Source organism: Gossypium arboreum, chromosome 5 (genome assembly GCF_025698485.1).
Source record: "Gossypium arboreum isolate Shixiya-1 chromosome 5, ASM2569848v2, whole genome shotgun sequence".
Lineage (NCBI taxonomy): Eukaryota > Viridiplantae > Streptophyta > Magnoliopsida > Malvales > Malvaceae > Gossypium > Gossypium arboreum.
Genome location: NC_069074.1, coordinates 26,749,442 through 26,766,822, shown reverse-complemented (window position 1 = coordinate 26,766,822; position 17,381 = coordinate 26,749,442). Strand labels below are relative to the sequence as shown.

At 31.5% G+C, this 17,381-nt stretch overlaps 2 long non-coding RNA genes across 2 annotated transcripts; one reads left to right on the top strand and one right to left on the bottom strand.

Annotated features, from left to right (window-relative positions):
* Positions 1-10,385: 10,385 nt before the first annotated feature.
* On the bottom strand, positions 10,386-12,181 carry LOC128292835 (uncharacterized). Its single transcript, XR_008282783.1, has 3 exons — positions 12,109-12,181; positions 11,555-11,641; positions 10,386-10,733 (listed from the first exon to the last, which is right to left on the bottom strand). It is a non-coding gene; the product is annotated as an uncharacterized LOC128292835 (long non-coding RNA).
* A 4,188-nt stretch (positions 12,182-16,369) lies between these two features.
* LOC108481673 (uncharacterized) lies at positions 16,370-17,374 on the top strand. The gene is made up of 2 exons (XR_001870751.2): positions 16,370-16,617; positions 17,064-17,374. It is a non-coding gene; the product is annotated as an uncharacterized LOC108481673 (long non-coding RNA).
* The last annotated feature ends 7 nt before the right edge of the window (positions 17,375-17,381 follow it).

Below are 17,381 nucleotides of genomic sequence, written 5' to 3'. Positions count from 1 at the left end.
AATTACAAAGTATTAATAGTGCTTACATGAGACCTAGCTGAAAAGTCACATGAATTCAGCTTTAATGTGCAGTTATGAGCTGAATAAAAACTTAATTATTAAGCACAAACTCTTGGAATCTCTAAACCTCAGTAACAACAACTATTAACATGATTTAATGTTTCAATTCAGTTGTTTTAGTTGAACTTGAATGCTTGGGCAACTGAATAGACACCAGCAACTTAGTTAATGCTCTCCTTTAATTGTTGTCTATTGTTGTTCTTGAATAACTCCTTGGAGAAGAGGAATAGGCTGCCGAAATTTATTGGTGCATAATGCTCTTCTTTAAATGTTGTAACAGCCCCTTGTATGTGACCGATTCCAACTAAAAAGTTGCATTTAACAGTTTGTAACCGCCCCTTGTTTGTAACTGATTCTAGCTAAATAGTCACCTACAAGCATTAACAAACACATTAAAATACATTAAACACATTAAATACTTTAAACACATGAAACTTAACTAACTTAATTAATAAACTTAAAACACATGTAACAATAAATTATTCCAGCAATTAAATTAACTAAGATAAGTATTTATTCTAACAACTCAATTAACTAAGTTGAATATTGATTCCAGCAACTTAATTTAATAACTAAGATGAGTTCAATTAAAAATAAAGTTCAGCAACTCAATTATTAACAAACTAAAATTAAAAGCCTCATTTTGCACTTGGGCCCCTCGAGTTTAGGCCAATCTCAATGTCGTCGAGGTGTATCGAAACATGATGCGGTCGAGATCTCATCATACCCTCCCTCTTGAAGATGATTTGTCCTCAAATCGGGTCATTTGCTCAAGAAAAATTTTTCACCATCACGAACGCCTTTGTTCATGAATTTGACAAAATCGTTTCCAAGAACATGAGAACCATAAATGGTTCGCAAGGGAAGCAGGTTATTTGCATACCCTCCCTCTTTAAAAGGGTACCCCTTAAGATTGTCGGCTACATAAAAATGAAACAAATTTGTGACACTAGAAATTATAAACTCAAAAGAATTTCCTGAAATCTCATTCAAAAATTTAGCAAATGAAACAATGCAGGGATCAAAAACATGATTTGGCTTTACCTTCTCATAATGATTCAACAATTGAACGCTTAATCTAGCGTCAGAATCAAAAATAGAAGTTGATCTTACCGTTGGTCTTACATTGTTCTTTGATAGAGACAATCTCGAATCACAAATCATTCGAAAGCCATAATCTCAGAAGGCAAAATTCCATGGTTCAAGTCCCTTGGACAATGATATAAAATAATATTCACCGGGATCAAAGACAAAGTTTTTGTTTACCACTTCAATTTGATTTGAAAAATTCATGACCGGCATCATGGAAGGAACATGAAGCAAGTGAAACTTGTAATCATGCAAAGAATATGCGAATCCTTTTAGCCATGTCATAGAACAATCTCCGGGATCAAATATTGGATTTTGTCTTTGTAAGGCAACAAAATTTACATGCTTTGTTTTCGAACATAATGATAAAACATCAAACAAGTAAAGACTGTTCACACATCTATTCACATAGAATTTATGATACTCACCTTTGCTTAACATCAAATTATGAAAACACGTTCCGAGCTTAAAAACATGGTTTTGATCATTCTTGCCAAAATACAGCATAAATTTCTTTTTCACCAATAACTCACATATGCTAAACAAAGAAGATGTAAGCAGATAATCAGTCAAACAATCAAACCTCTTAAATTTCAATCAAATAGGCATAAAAATACATGTGGATTTCGCATTAAGAGTTAAAGAATTCTCATTACCATCGTGATCAAACAGATTGAATGCTTCACACGAAAACTCTTTATCACAAACAATCAAGCTTTGCACATGCCGATTTAGCCTAATTACATAAACAAAATTGCCATCACAAAACTTATCATAGGTAAAACTTTTCATGGCACTAGTTGGAGCAAAATCATTAACAATCAGAAAATAACAGTTAATCGAATTAAGGTGAGGAGTTCTTTCAAAAACTAAGTCTTCAGCAATTTTCTCATCAACATTCAAATGTGATTGTCGTGATTCAATGGCTAAAAACTCATTACCTTGCTTACCTTTAAACACTTGTGGTTTAATGTTAACTTCGACCTTACCTTTCTCGATCAATTGAAACCGCCTCTCTTTGGAAAGGTATTGAAGTTGAAACACATCAATTGAATCTTTAGACACCTGAAAAGAAGAAACAATACGAGGACAACTCGCAGGTTGGTTAGTAAAAACATTCATCGCTTTTTCTAGTTCACTTTCATCTTTTCCACTCGTTTATTTTTCAGGCTCTCTTTTCTTTTCATTAGTCTCCTTTTCTTTTGAAATCTCACTCTCACTCCTTATTTCACTTTCTTTTTCAATAATATCAATCGCTCCACTCACACTTTCGTTTATTTCTTCAATCTCACTCTCCTTTTCAATTTTCTTTTCTTTCTCACACTCTTTCTCTTTTTCATTTTCTTTTTCTTTCATATCTCTTTTTCTTCTTTTAATTTCATTATAAGATCAAGGTAACATGAAAGATTCAGAATGACAAGTTTTCCAATAGAAAGAAGGGAAAGAATCTACATAGGAGTAAAGATCACTTATTCGTGAATGTCTCTCCGTGGGCGGGTACTTTGATGCTTTCGAAACACATTCGCCTCTTCGTAAGTGATTCTCCTTGGATAAATGACTTAATCCTCCTTGAATATTGATTCCAGCAACTTAATTTAATAACTAAGATGAGTTCAATTAAAAATAAAGTACAGCAACTCAACTATTAACAAACTGAAATTAAAAGTCTCATTTTGCACTTGGGCCCCTCGAGTTTAGGCCAATCTCGATGTCGTCGAGGTGTATCCAAACATGATGTGGATGAGATCGCATCATTCAAGCTCCCCACTAAACCAAATCAAACTTTAAAAATAACAAATTTTTCTATAATTTTCTTATATATATTTTTATATTTTTTATTAATTTTCATCATTTTAATTATTTTTATATAAATTTCTATGTTTTTATAGGTTAATTTTTTAAAAATCTATAATTTCTAAATTTTATAATATTTTCATAACATGTGAATATTTTGTACTATTTAATAGTTTTATCATTTTTCTAATTTTTCTATATTTATTACATTTTCAAAAATTTATAATATTTCAATATATTTAGGCTTAAATTATTAAAAAATCAATTAAACTTTCCACTTCAACATTTTTTCACGTTAATTATCCCGTTAGTCGCCACATCATTATTTTTCACAACAACTATCACGACACATTTAATATTTAGGTTGCATGTCATTAACAAAAGAACCAACATTGTATAATAATTATACATTTGTTTTGCATATATAACAATTCACATATTTTATGCCCCTAAATGTATATAATACTATTTTTATAATAATGTTTGATTATAAAATATGTCGAAACCATTTTTCAAGTTAGGAAAAAACGGGGATTGACTTTTTAAAACCAAATGTGGAGTCGCCACCAATCTTTTTGTTTAAGTGTGATTGGATCACCTAATGAAACATTTTAAAACAATTTTGGTCCGTGTAAATTTAAAAATGGGTTCGGGAGCCGGTTACGTATGAAGAAGGGTTAGCACCTTCACTACGCCCAAAAACTGGTACCAGATTGATTAAGTGTTGTCCTTATGTCTAGGGTTTTTTCAAAAAAATTTGAAATATGATTCCTCTTAAAACATTTGAGTGGTTTAGGCTGGTCGTCAAATGTAACGCCCCGTACCCGAGACTGTCGCCGGAGTCGAAAACGAGGTGTTAACAGACTTAATTCATTACTTAAACAGCTCAAACAATTTATTTTTAAAATTTCCAGTCAAGCTGGCAATCTGCGTCACAGTTGCTTAAAAATTCATATCTCGAGTTTCAAAACTCAAAATCCAATTCCGTAAATTTTTTTCTGAAACTAGACTCATATATATATTTAATAATTTTTTTCTAGAATTTTTGGTCAAGCCAATTAGTACAGTTTATTAGTTAAAGTCTCCCCTATTTCAGGGTTCGACTGCTCTGACCTCTGTGTATTACGAATCAGATATCTCCCTGTACAGAGTTTCAATGACTATGTCGTTTGTTTCTAATAAAACTAGACTCAATAAGGAATCTGTACATATAAAGCATGACTTCTAATTATTTTTGTAAAATTTATGATAAATTTTTTAAAGTCAGAACAGGGGATCCAGAAATCGCTCTGGCCCTGTTTCACAAAAATTTAAACATCTCATAAAATATAACTCATATACCTGTTTTGTTCCATCCATATGAAAATCGACTCATAATTCTTCAATTCCATATTTTATTCATCATCTAATTATATCTCTACTATTTTTAATGATTTTTCAAAGTCACGTTACTGCTGCTTTCTGAATCTATTTTATGGTAAATTTTACCTATTTCATGGTTTCCATAGATTAGCTAGCAACTTAGCATACATAACACCAAATATGATCATGATTAGCCATTCCAATAGCTAATCATTACCAAGCATTTCCATACCACTCAATAACTATATCATAAGACCATATACACAAAATGATTATAATGCTATACATGCCATGCTCAAAATATACAAGCCATTATGCCAAGATGATACACGGATAGTGTGAGCGAGCCTCCGACCGTTCCCGATTTTCGAGCTGGCTTGTCAAAACTACAAGGAATGAAAAGGAGGGAGTAAGCATAAATGCTTAGTAAGTTCACATACAAATAGCAAGTAATATAACCATATAAGCAAACATAAAACATCATTTGCATAATCATCACCAAGACATTCATATCATATTTTCATTTATCATCTTACCATATTGTTGTTCTATCGAGTTTTCAACCCGAGGGTTAAGTACATACCTGTTCAAAGTATCTATTTCACAACACTTACCAATACGTCCCTTTCATCTCGAGTATTCCTCTATTTGAGTAGAATTTTACCCGTTGAACACATCGGAATATAGTTCGGATACATGGAAAGTTTGCACATAAGTGCCACATATGTAGCCAAGCTACCATGTAACCCGCCCATAAGTGAACTCAGACTCGACTCAACGAGCTCGGGCGTTCGCATCCATAAGTGAACTCGGACTCAACTCAACGAGCTCGGATGCCTAGTTACATCTCTTGAACTCAGACTCAACTCAACGAGTTCGGATATTCGCATCCATAAGTGAACTCGGACTCAACTCAACGAGTTCGGATGCCCAAATATCCTATTGACATGTCACTTGTATCCTAATCCATTCCTAAGGTTCAATGGGACCTTTTTCCCAATCATGTGTCTCAACCATCTTCTACGGAATGTCGATACCGATACTCGGTAGTATTTCACATTTTCCAAGTATATCACATAATTTGACATATTATCAAACAATTATCACAAGTATAATATTTCATAATAATTATCATATCATTTAAATAACATTAAAACATTTAAAATAATAACTATGTTACCAACATTTACATATGAACTTACCTCGTATGCGAAAATGGCTACTTTTACCATTTCGTCCACAACTTAGTATTTTTCCCATTTTAACCCGAATTTCAGTTTTCCTTACTCTATTATTTAAAATATAGTCTAATTAGGACTCACACTATTCAAATTGACCCAAAATCATATTTTAGAAAAATTACAGTTTTGCCCCTAAACTTTTGCATATTTACACTTTTGCCCCAAAGCTCGTAAATTAAAATTGAGCCTATTTTATTATTTTTTATGACATGCTGATCATTTTTCCCTTCTATGGAAACATCAAATTCTCACTCTAACATGTACTTATGACTATTAGGTATTTTTACCGATTAAGCCCTTTTGCTCGTTTTCACTTAAAACCGAGTAGCACAAGTTGTCTAACATAATTTAAAACCTCATATTCTATCATAAAACACCAAAATACACAAATTTCACCTATGGGTATTTTTCCAAATATAAACCCTAGGTTAAATTATTGCTAGCATAAGCTAAATCAAGTTACCGGGACTCCAAAAACGTAAAAAAACATTAAAAACGAGGCTAGAACGGACTTACAATCGATCTTGGAAGCTTGAAAAACCCTAGACATGGTTTCTCCTTGCTATATTCGGCCATGGGGTTGAAGATGGACACATTTGGGTTTTAAAATTTGTCTTTTAATTCATTTTACCCCTAAATGACCAAAATACCCTTTTTATTATTCTTTAAATTTTTACCCTTCCAAGCCCATTTTTGTCCAAAATTTTTTTAGAAATTGGTCAAATTACTCTTTAAGGACCTATAATTAATAATCTAATTCAATTTTATGCAAAATGCTTCTAGAACACAAGTTTTGCAATTTATTCAATTTAGTCCCTAATTTCAAATTAAGCACTTTATGCATAGAATTTCTTCACAAAATTTTCACAAAATCATGAAATCATATCATAGACCTCAAAATAATTATTTCTATCTCAGATTTGTGGTCTCGGAACCACCATTCCGACTAGGCCCAAAATTAGGATATTACAAAACTTTCCATTTCAAAGGTATAAAGCATCACATCCAGCACGATAGGACATGATCTTTTATACTTTTGAGAACACGATTGAGTTTTGATTTCCAAAAGCTCTTAGGTCAAAAATTATAAAAGGATATCCAGATATTCAGTCCAACGAAAAATCGTACCTAGCACGGTAGGGCATGTTTTCTCGAATTTCTAAATATTGAATATTGTCTTGGTTTTAACAAAGAAGTTTAAATAAATGATTGTAAATTATCTCAAAATGCATTGATTTTATTTGAAACAAAATGGAATAATTGATTTTAAAAGGTTGAAGACCATAAAGCAACATTTTATAAACCAAAAGAAAAAATAACAATCATGGGATAATATACATGCATAAAATACAGTACTTGGTGAATGAAGATAACAGAACCTTATTTAACTAAAATATGAAACGAATAATTAAATATAATTAATCCAAAATAACCAAATTCACAAGCATGGGTGAGCAACGATTGATTTAACAATACATAAAAACAAGCAAATGTGGTGTAACAAATATATATGAAATAATATAAAAACAATTACCACATGAGGTACCAAACAACATAAAACTAATACGATACAAAAACAATTTCTAAAAATGATGAATTGATGAGCAAATAACATATGCTAGAACTTGAAATAATTTATAAGAGCTAGGGTGTGTATATAAGTGAATAATACTCACAAAAATTTGAAATAAATCATCAAATAAATAAAAATATAGAATAAATAATATATATATATAAATGAATTTTTAAAATAAGTATTATAAAAAGAACTTTGAAAAGAATACTATACAAAAATAATTTAAACCCAAAATTTATCAATAAAATATAATATAAATTATATTCATAAAAATATAACTGTATAAAAATATATAGAAGAACGATATGAACTATTATTTATATAATACGAAATTAATGATCATACAAAATAATTTGAAACAAGATTGATTTATCCACAATAACTAATATACATGAAATGAAATCTTAATATAAATAATGTGTATACAAAATGCTAATATATGAAAATGTCTAAAATAAACAAAATATACAATTTTAAATAGAATCTCAAACAAATTATACATAAATAAATTTAAAAGAAAATGTATATATATATAATAGATTTCAAAGAAAATATTTACATAAAATAATGTAAAACGATAATGTATACAAAATTGAACTAATTTTATCAAAAATATATATGTATAATTACAAAAATAAAAATAAAAAAATAAACATAATATCATACATAATTTCAAGTCAACATGATATAAAAGGTACTTTTAAAATAATAATTTTAATAATTTAAACAAAAAAATAAAAATAAAACAAAGTAAAATACCAAAGTAATTCAAAACATGTAGAGAAATAAATTTCTTAAAAAATGAATGTTATATGAATTAGAAAATGAATTATACAGATTGAAATAAAAACTTAATTGAAATCAAATCAAATTCAAAGAGATAATTAATAAATAAGGTAGAGCATTGAAACAAAACCAAGGACGAAAGTGCAACGCACGCAAATACGCGGGGGTTGAAAAGCTAAATGTTCCAGATCTCAAAATAAAGCATTTAGACATGGACTAAATTGAAACGGTATGTAAATCCCAAAGAAAAATTAAAAAATGCAAAAGAAATCGAACAGGACTCGATTTGAATAATAGAGCGAAAGGGAGGGACGAATTGTACAATTATCCCTTAAAAACCAAATCTCATAACTCAAATAAAAAACCTAGACTAACACTCGGCCACTTGAAAAAGAATCAAAGCAAAAAAAAAAAAAAACTAAAGCCTCCTTCCTTCCCCCTTCAGCCGAACCAAAAAAACTCTTCCCTCATCCACCATTTAACCACCATTTTCACCATTAAAATCGATGAATGATGAGAAGGCCCTCTTTATCTCTATTAAAGCCGAGATTCAAAGCTGATTTTCACCTGAAAATCCTCGTTTAAAACTTCGATTTCGATGGAGGAGACAAGGACCCCGACGGTACACCCACGAATGTAATCCTCTCTCATTTCTCTTTATTTTTTATATGCCGAAAAGTGCAGGCAAGAAAAAAGGAAAAAAAAACAAATCGAAATGCCAAAAATAGATTAAAAATCACCTTCTAATCTTTGATTGTATTTAGTATGCGTAAAATCTTTCTCTGAAAAAACAGATTCTCCCTCTTTTACATTGATTTTTCTCTGCTTTTTATAACCGATTTACAAAATAAATAAAAAATTTTGGAAAAAAACTCTAATTTTTGCTGTCATTTGCTGGCTTATTTCTGTCAATTGCTGCACTGTTATGGTTGTTATTTTGTTATTTTGTTGCAGGTAGGCATGGCATGGCGAAGCCGCTCGTGAGCTTGTCGACGTGGGGCGTGAAGAGTTAGGGCTGCTGATGGTGTTTGCGGCAGTGGCTGTTGGCTAAGGTTAGCCGAAAGTTCGGTTGGTGTTTTTGGGCCTGGGGTCTTTTGGATTTAGGTTTATTAGGTTGGGTTTATTGTTTAATAAATGTAAATGGACTGGACTTTTAAATTATTTTGGTTTTATTATTTTTTTTATTTTATTATTTTTTGTTTTATTTTTTGGTTTTGGTTTTGGTGTAAGCCCGGGCACAAATTGGGTCTTACAGCTGCCCCTCTTTGCTCATTGTCGTGTAACGAGAATAGAGCAAAGACTTTAAATAGGGCCAATTTTGCCCGGTTTTGCTGAATCTTGACTGTAACTTTAGGGAAAAAGGACTGGTGACTTAAATTTGCCCCATTGCCAATACATGGAGATAAGATTCGCCATCCTCAATCTGCTCCGCAACTGCCTAGGGAGATAAGATTTTCAATCTTCAGTCTACTTCCTTGCTACATCAGAAATATAAGACTACAATCGCCAACCTGCTCTCTTGCTACTTCAGAGAGATAAGGTCAGTGGTAAAATCTGCTCCATTGTCGATACATGGAGATAAGATTCACCATCTTCAATCTGCTCCTCTACTACTTAGAGATATAAAATTTTCAATTTTCAGTCTGCTTACTTACTATCTCAGGAAGATAAGACTACAATCGCCAATCTGCTCTCTTGCTACCTCAGAGAGATAAGGCCAATGGTAAAATCTGCTCCATTGCCGATACATGGAGATAAGATTCGCCATCTTCGATCTGCTCGGCTACTGCTTAGGGAGATAAGATCTTCAATCTTCAGTCTACTCCACTGCAACCTCAGGGAGATAAGACTTGTATATTGAGCCTGCTCCACTGTAACTTCAGGGAGATAAGGCTGGTGACTTAAATTGTAACACCCCCACGCCCGAGACCGTCGCCGGAGTCAAGCACGAGGCATTACTAAACTTATTTGAGCACTTAAACAAATTCGGACAAGCTGTCCAACTGCGTCACAGTTACTTAAAAATTCATATCTCGAGTTCCAAAACTCAAAATCCAATTCCGTAAATTTTTCCTTAAACTAGACTCATATATCTATCTACTAATTTTTTTCTAGAATTTTTGGTCGGGCCAATTAGTACAGTTTATTAGTTAAAGTCTCCCTTGTTTCAGGGTTCAACTGCTCTGACCTCTGTGTATTACAAATTATATATCTCCCTTTACAGAATTTCAATAACTATTCCGTTTATTTCTCATGAAACTAGACTCAATAAGGATTCTAAGAATATAAAATACATCACCTAACTATTTTGGTACAATTTATGGTAAATTTATAAATTCAGAACAAGGGATCCAGAAATCACTCTGGCCCTGTTTCACAAAAATTCAAATATCTCATAAAATATAATTCATATACCTGTTTTGTTCAATCCATATGAAAATAGACTCATTAAGATTAAATTTCATAACTTAATCATCTTTTAATTCCATTTCTACCATTTTTAGTGATTTTTCAAATTTACATTACTGCTGCTGTCAGATTCTGTTTTATGGCAGATTTCACTTTACTAAGGATTTTCATGGACTAAATAGCATTTTAAACATACATAACATCAAATATGACTTAGATTGGCCATTCCAATGGCTAATCATTTACAAACCCTTTTCTTTCCAAACCATAGCCATATCATAAGATCATTTACATAAAGTGAGTATTTTGCCATACATGCCACATTCAAAACACACAAGCCATTTTACCAATTTAGGCCTTCGGATAGTGTGAACGAGTCTTCGACCTATCCCAATTCTCAAGCCGGCTTGTTAAAACTACAATGAACGAAAAGGAGAGAGTAAGTATAAATGCTTAGTAAGTTCATATGCAAATAACAAGTAACATAACCATACAATTATACCAAACAATCTTAGCATGGTATCACCAAAACATATATCACATTTTTAAACATCATTCATCATCTTACCACCTTATCGTTGTTGTATCTATTTTCAACCCGAGGGTTAAGTACATACCTGTCCAAAGTGTCCATTTCACAATACTTACCAATACGTCACTTGCATCTTAAGTGTTCTTCCATTTCACTAGAAATTTTACCCGTTGAACACATCGAATATAACTTCGGATACATGGATAATTTGCACATAAGTGCCATATTTGTAGCCAAGCTACCATGTAACCGCCCATAAGTGAACTCGGACTCAACTCAACGAGCTCAGGCGTTCGCATCCATAAGTGAACTCGGACTCAACTCAACGAGTTCGGATGCCTAGTTACATCTCACGAACTCGGACTCAACTCAACGAGTTCGGACGTTCCACATCCATAAGTGAACTCGGACTCAACTCAACGAGTTCGGATGTTCAACCATCCTAGTGACATGTCACTTGTATCCTAATCTATTCCTAAGGTTCAAACGGGATTTTCCTCGAACACGTCTCCTTGCCATCTTCCGTAAAATACCGAAACCAATACTCGGTAGCACTTTATATTTAACAAATAATACACTTAATTTGCATTTTATTCGAAAATAACCACAAAGCATATATTTCATGATAAAAATCAGCATATCATATATTTAACATCAATAATTTAAAAATAACAATTATGCTACCTTATTTACACATGAACTTACCTCGGTACAAAATTTTTAACAATCGAGCCTATTCCTCGTAAACTTTGTTTTTCCCCCGATCACGACTTGAATCTCGTTTCTCTTGATCTATAATACCAAATTAATCTTATTTAATACATACATTCATTAAAACAGTCCTTAATACGAACTTTTGCAAAATTACCATTTTGCCCCTAAACTTTTGCATAATTACACTTTTTCCCCTAGGCTCGGGAATTAAACTTCATCCCTTATTATTATGTTTTATGACATTCTGATCATTTTTCCCTTCTATGGCAACATCAAATTCTCACTCTAACATGTATTTATGACTAATAAATATTTTTACCGATTAAGCCTTTTTACTCGTTTTTACTCAAAACCGAGTAGCACAAGTTGTCTAACAAAATTTAAAACCTTATATTCTGTCATAAAACACCAAAATACACAAATTTTACCTATGGGTATTTTTCCAAATCTGAACCATAGGTTGAATTATTGTTAACATAAGCTAAATCGAGCTAACGGATTTCAAAAACATAAAATCATTAAAAACGGGGCTTGAAATCACTTACTATGAAGTTTGAAAGTTGAAGAAACCCCAGCTATGGAGGAGAGCAAAAATCGGCAGAACAATATAGAGAAGATGATCATTTTGGGTTATTTTTCCTATTTTTATTTCATTTAATATCCAAATGACCAAAATGCCCTTACTACTAAACTTTCCAAAAATTCCTTCCATGTCTTAATTTTGTCCATGAACTTAAAATTGGTCAAATTACCATTTAAGACCTCCTAATTAATATTTCAAAGCAATTTCATACTAAAAACTTCTAGAATGTAAGTTTTGCAATTTATTCGATTTAGTCCCTAATCTCAACTTAAGCACTTTATGCATAGAATTTCATCACGAAATTTTCACACAATCATGCAATCATATCATAAACCTCAAAATAATTTTAAAATAATTATTTTTATCTTGGATTTGTGGTCACGAAACCACTATTCCAATTAGGCCTTAATTCAGGATATTACATAAATCTACTCCATTGCCAGTACATGGAGATAAGACTCGTCGTCTTTGGTCTGTTCCACTATTGCTTAGGGAAATAAGACCTGCAATCTTCAGTCTACTCCACTGCAACCTTAGGGAGATAAGACTTGTTATGATCTGCTTTACTGCAACTGACACTTCAACCTGCTCCACTATAACTTCAGGGAGATAAGGTTTGTAATCTTCGATCCATTCCGCTGCAACTTCAGGAATATAATATCTGACTTCACGGATGTTACTACACCGTCCTCTCGAACCTGTCCTGTAGACTCGGTTTCATGTATCATGCTTATGCCAAATAATTAGGATATTATGATCAAAATGAATCAAATGCTCCTAACTAGATGTGATGCTTATGTCAAATAATTAGGATGCTATAATCAAAATGAATCAAATGCACCTAACTAGATGTGATGCTTATGTCAAATAATTAGGATGCTTTATTGAAATGAATCAAATGCTCCTAACTGGATGTGTTATGAATGAATGCAAAAAATGAGAATGATCTTTTTTCCTTCTTTAAAAAAAAAACCTTAAGGTATCATTGCTCGTTGTTCACCAAGACACTATCACTGATTTATTATGCTGCCATCTTGTTCGGTTGATATTCTTGACAGAAAACCCAAAGAAACAATCACATTCTGTTCAGCAAGCTTGCCCCGCCGTAATTCCAGAGTCTCTTATACTGTGACTTCTGGGACATAAAGTTTGAACTTCCCACTGCAACTTCAGGGGAATAATCATTTGATTTCTTCTATCCATTCTGCTGTAACTCAGAGGTATAGGATCTTCAATCAATTTGATCTATTACACCATTCCTTGGGTATAATGAACAGATGGATATGCCTGATATCTGCATGAATACATAATAGCATTTTTCTTTTCTTGAGAATAACCCCATTGCTCGCTCTTTGCTGGGATTATAACACCAATGTAATTTTCTTTTTGCTCAACCAATATCTTTGACAAAAAATCCAAGGAGATAATCTCAATTTGGGCTTAAATATTTCCAACCCTTAAGCTTGGTGGGTTTTAAACAATAGTCCTATTTCAGGCTCCTGTATTATTTAGAAACTCCCCAAAGTAATATGCGAAACTCCCTTTATGAAAGTATTATTAGTCCAAAAATCGTTATTTCAATGCAAAATGCTTGAAGAAGATCATAACCATGGACAAGAAAGGAATTAATTGAGAACATATCTCGAAACAAATAAGCAAATGCAACCAAGAAAGAAACTTATTGAACGTGACCTGAAAAGAAAAAGGTAATCAAAGATAACAAAAAAAAGGTAAAAATAGAAAGCTAGATGCCCCAGATATCGTAGCTTGAGCTTCTCCGTACCAACTTCTTGAGGACCATTCTGAGCTCAATCTGTGTTTAAGGGATCCGGAGTACTTTGTCAATGCCCTAAGAAGTAACATTCTTCTTTCATTGTTAATTCAGGCATAGCAAGACTATTGTTAATTTTTATTTTGAAAACAATGGGGATCGACTTTTGAAAACAAAAATGTGGAGTCGCCACCAATCTCTTGATTTAGATGTGATTGGGCCACTTATTAAAACATTTTATTCCATTAAAAATAAATTTGGTCCACATAAAATCAAAAAATGGGTTCGGGAGTCGGTTACGCATGAGGAAGGGTTAGCACCCTCATTACGCCCAAAAATTGGTACCAAATTGACTTGATGCTATCCTTATAGCAAAAGGTTTTTTAAAGAAAAGATTTTTCAAAGTATGATTCTTTTTAAAATGTTTGAATAGTTCAAATTAGCGTCAAAATTCTCTTGTTTCAAAGATATGCAGTATTATACCCAACACGATTGGATACGATCCTTTATACCTTCAAAAATACAATTGATTTTTGACTTTTGAAAACTCGTACACTAAAATTATAAAAGGTTATTCAAATATTTAGTTCACCGAAAAAATCATACCCAGTACGATTGAGCATGATTTTCCGAATTCCCAAATATTGGATATTGCCTTATTTCAAAATTTTTGAATAATAAAGAAAATTAGAAATTCGCTCAAAACACGTTTATTTGTTTTAAAATAGATGGAATACTTAATGCATTGTATCGAAACATTTGCATAGGAAAGGATTAATGAACATGAAATAATAGGATACAACAAGTCACAATTAATAAATCCAACAATTATGTACAACTATTCTAAGTAAAATGTAACCAAATTCTTAATCATGGATGGTGAACAGTCAATACAAAATAATATACAACAATAATTAACATGGCACAATATAAAACGATCCACAAAATATGTACAAAATAAAGTGGAATTAGAAGTCAATATAGTATAAGACATATTCAAAATAATGATGAATTAATTAACACATAACATAAGTTGACAAGTTGGTATGAAAGCTAGGGATATATAATTATTTGAAATAAATATTGTAGAATAAAACATTTGAATTGAATAATATGCAAAATATTTTAAGCACAAGTTTTAAAATTGACAAATATGCATGGTAGCTTAAATTACATATAAAATATAAAAGAAAAATAAAACACATGATAGGATATAATGTACATAAAATTCATAAAAACATGTATATAAATAAATTTAGAAATAATTATTTGTAAAAAATAGCATGAAATTAATAATGTATGAAAAATTAAGTAAATATATAAATGATACATGTAACAAATTTTAGAAAATATAATCATATACACAAAAGGTAAAAACTATATTTACAAAATACATAAATTTAGTTATGTATATTCATAAAACTATATTTATAAAGGAAATTTTAAAACAAATAATATATAACATAATTTTACATGTAACAAATTGGTTTGGATTGATGGTACATATAAATAATACATATATAAGGAGAATAAAATATGAGAATGTATACAATACATGAATGACATGATTTAAAATATAATTCTTAAAATAAACGCATTATACGCATGAATAATTTTAAAAAATATATATATACATAAAAGAAATATTAATATGAAATCAATAATGTAGACTATAGTAAAATAATTTAATATGGGTTATATACATGTGAAGAAATTTTAGAAATAATTGAATGTTTAAAATAACATGGAACAAAAATATGAATTATAAAATTAACTTAATTTTATCATATACTATACATTTAATAAAACTAAAAATAATTAGGTACAAATTTAAAAGCTATATATTTTAAAAAATAACATGGCTTTAATAACTTATGTAGATTAAATATAAATGCAAAAATATATGCTTAATGATAACCTAAATGACGATAAAATAAATGAATTTCAAGAAATATAAACATTAAAATATGTAAATAAATTCAAAAGAAATTACACAATAACATAAAATTAAAAGCATACATAAACTAAAATGAATTTTATTGCAAATAATATACAAATTATCAAAATGATAGAATAAAAGAGCCGAAATTATTAAAAATATCAAAACATATAATCTAGCATGTAATAGAGAGTAAATATGCAGTGACTAAAAAAAGGATAAAAGCTTAATTAAAACAAAATTAAAACAAAAGGGTCAATTTACAAATAAAGTAATCACAAATAGGATTAATGTGCAATGTGCGCGAATGTATAGGGACTAGAAATGAGAATAGTCCAGGCCCCAAAACGTAGTGTTGCAGCGCAGACCCAATTGCAAAAACACGCAAATTTTAGGAGAAATTTAAAAAAACATGTGAGACGCAAATAGGGACAAATTGAAACACGGCACAAAAAGGGAAGGACTATCCGCATAAATATCCCATTTGAAGCACAAAGGTTCGGATCCGAGTCCTGGAACGGACTAACGGGAGGACCCCCCTCTTACACGGTGTTGTTTCATTAACAAGTCATTTAAGACCTTTCTTTCCCTATTCTTTCCCAAACACAGCCCACAATTTGGCCCAAAATCTCATCTTTGAAATCAAATCGCTAGGGTTTCCTTTGCTAGCAGCCGAACCACCATAGTTTTGGTGATCAACAGCATGCAAACAGTACCCAACCTCGCCATTGAAGGTGTTCGATTATGCCTAAAAGGATTTGGTAAATATATTTTACTCATTTTCTTCTTTATTTGAAAGAAATCTCAAATCTCGTGTTATTTTTAAAAAAAAAAATGAAAAGAGGTTCATAGAATAAAGGAGCTTTCAACGTTGCTTGACCTCTCGCCCTTACATCCGCATCGCAGAAGTATTTGGGGCTCTCATCGGCCTCAAGTTACGTAAAAACGAGCAAACTAAGAAGAAAATAGATTGAGAACAGTCGAAAGAGAAAGTAAAAAAAAACGTGAAATCACTTTTACTAATTTTTATTGCTTTTCTTCTATTCTGTGTGCCCAGTATGCGTACAGTGTGCGTAAATCTCTTAGAGTACATTCAACGGCTTTTTATAGCCGGATTTATAGAGTAAAATAAAAATAAAATTACATTTTCATTGTTGTCATTTGCTGTGAATACGGTTATCTCTTTCTTCTCGTGTGTTCTTTGCAGGAACGGCCGTACGGAGGAGTTGGGAAAGGCGCACGTGAAAGAGGTCGTGCGGGGAAACTACTCGTGGGAGCCCAACCCCCTGGCACTGTTCTGACACGTTCCAAAAACTTCTAGTGCTCTCGACTATTAATATTCCTTTCGGGTTTGGGCTGTTTGAACTAAGGATTTTTTAGTATAGCTCTCTTGGATTATGTAATTGGGTTAAATCTATATTAAGGGATTTTGGGTTTAAATTATTTTTGGCCCAAATATTTGTAACCGGACATCGGACTTCTGAATTTGGATTCTTTATTTGTGTGTTTTTTATTTAATTTACCT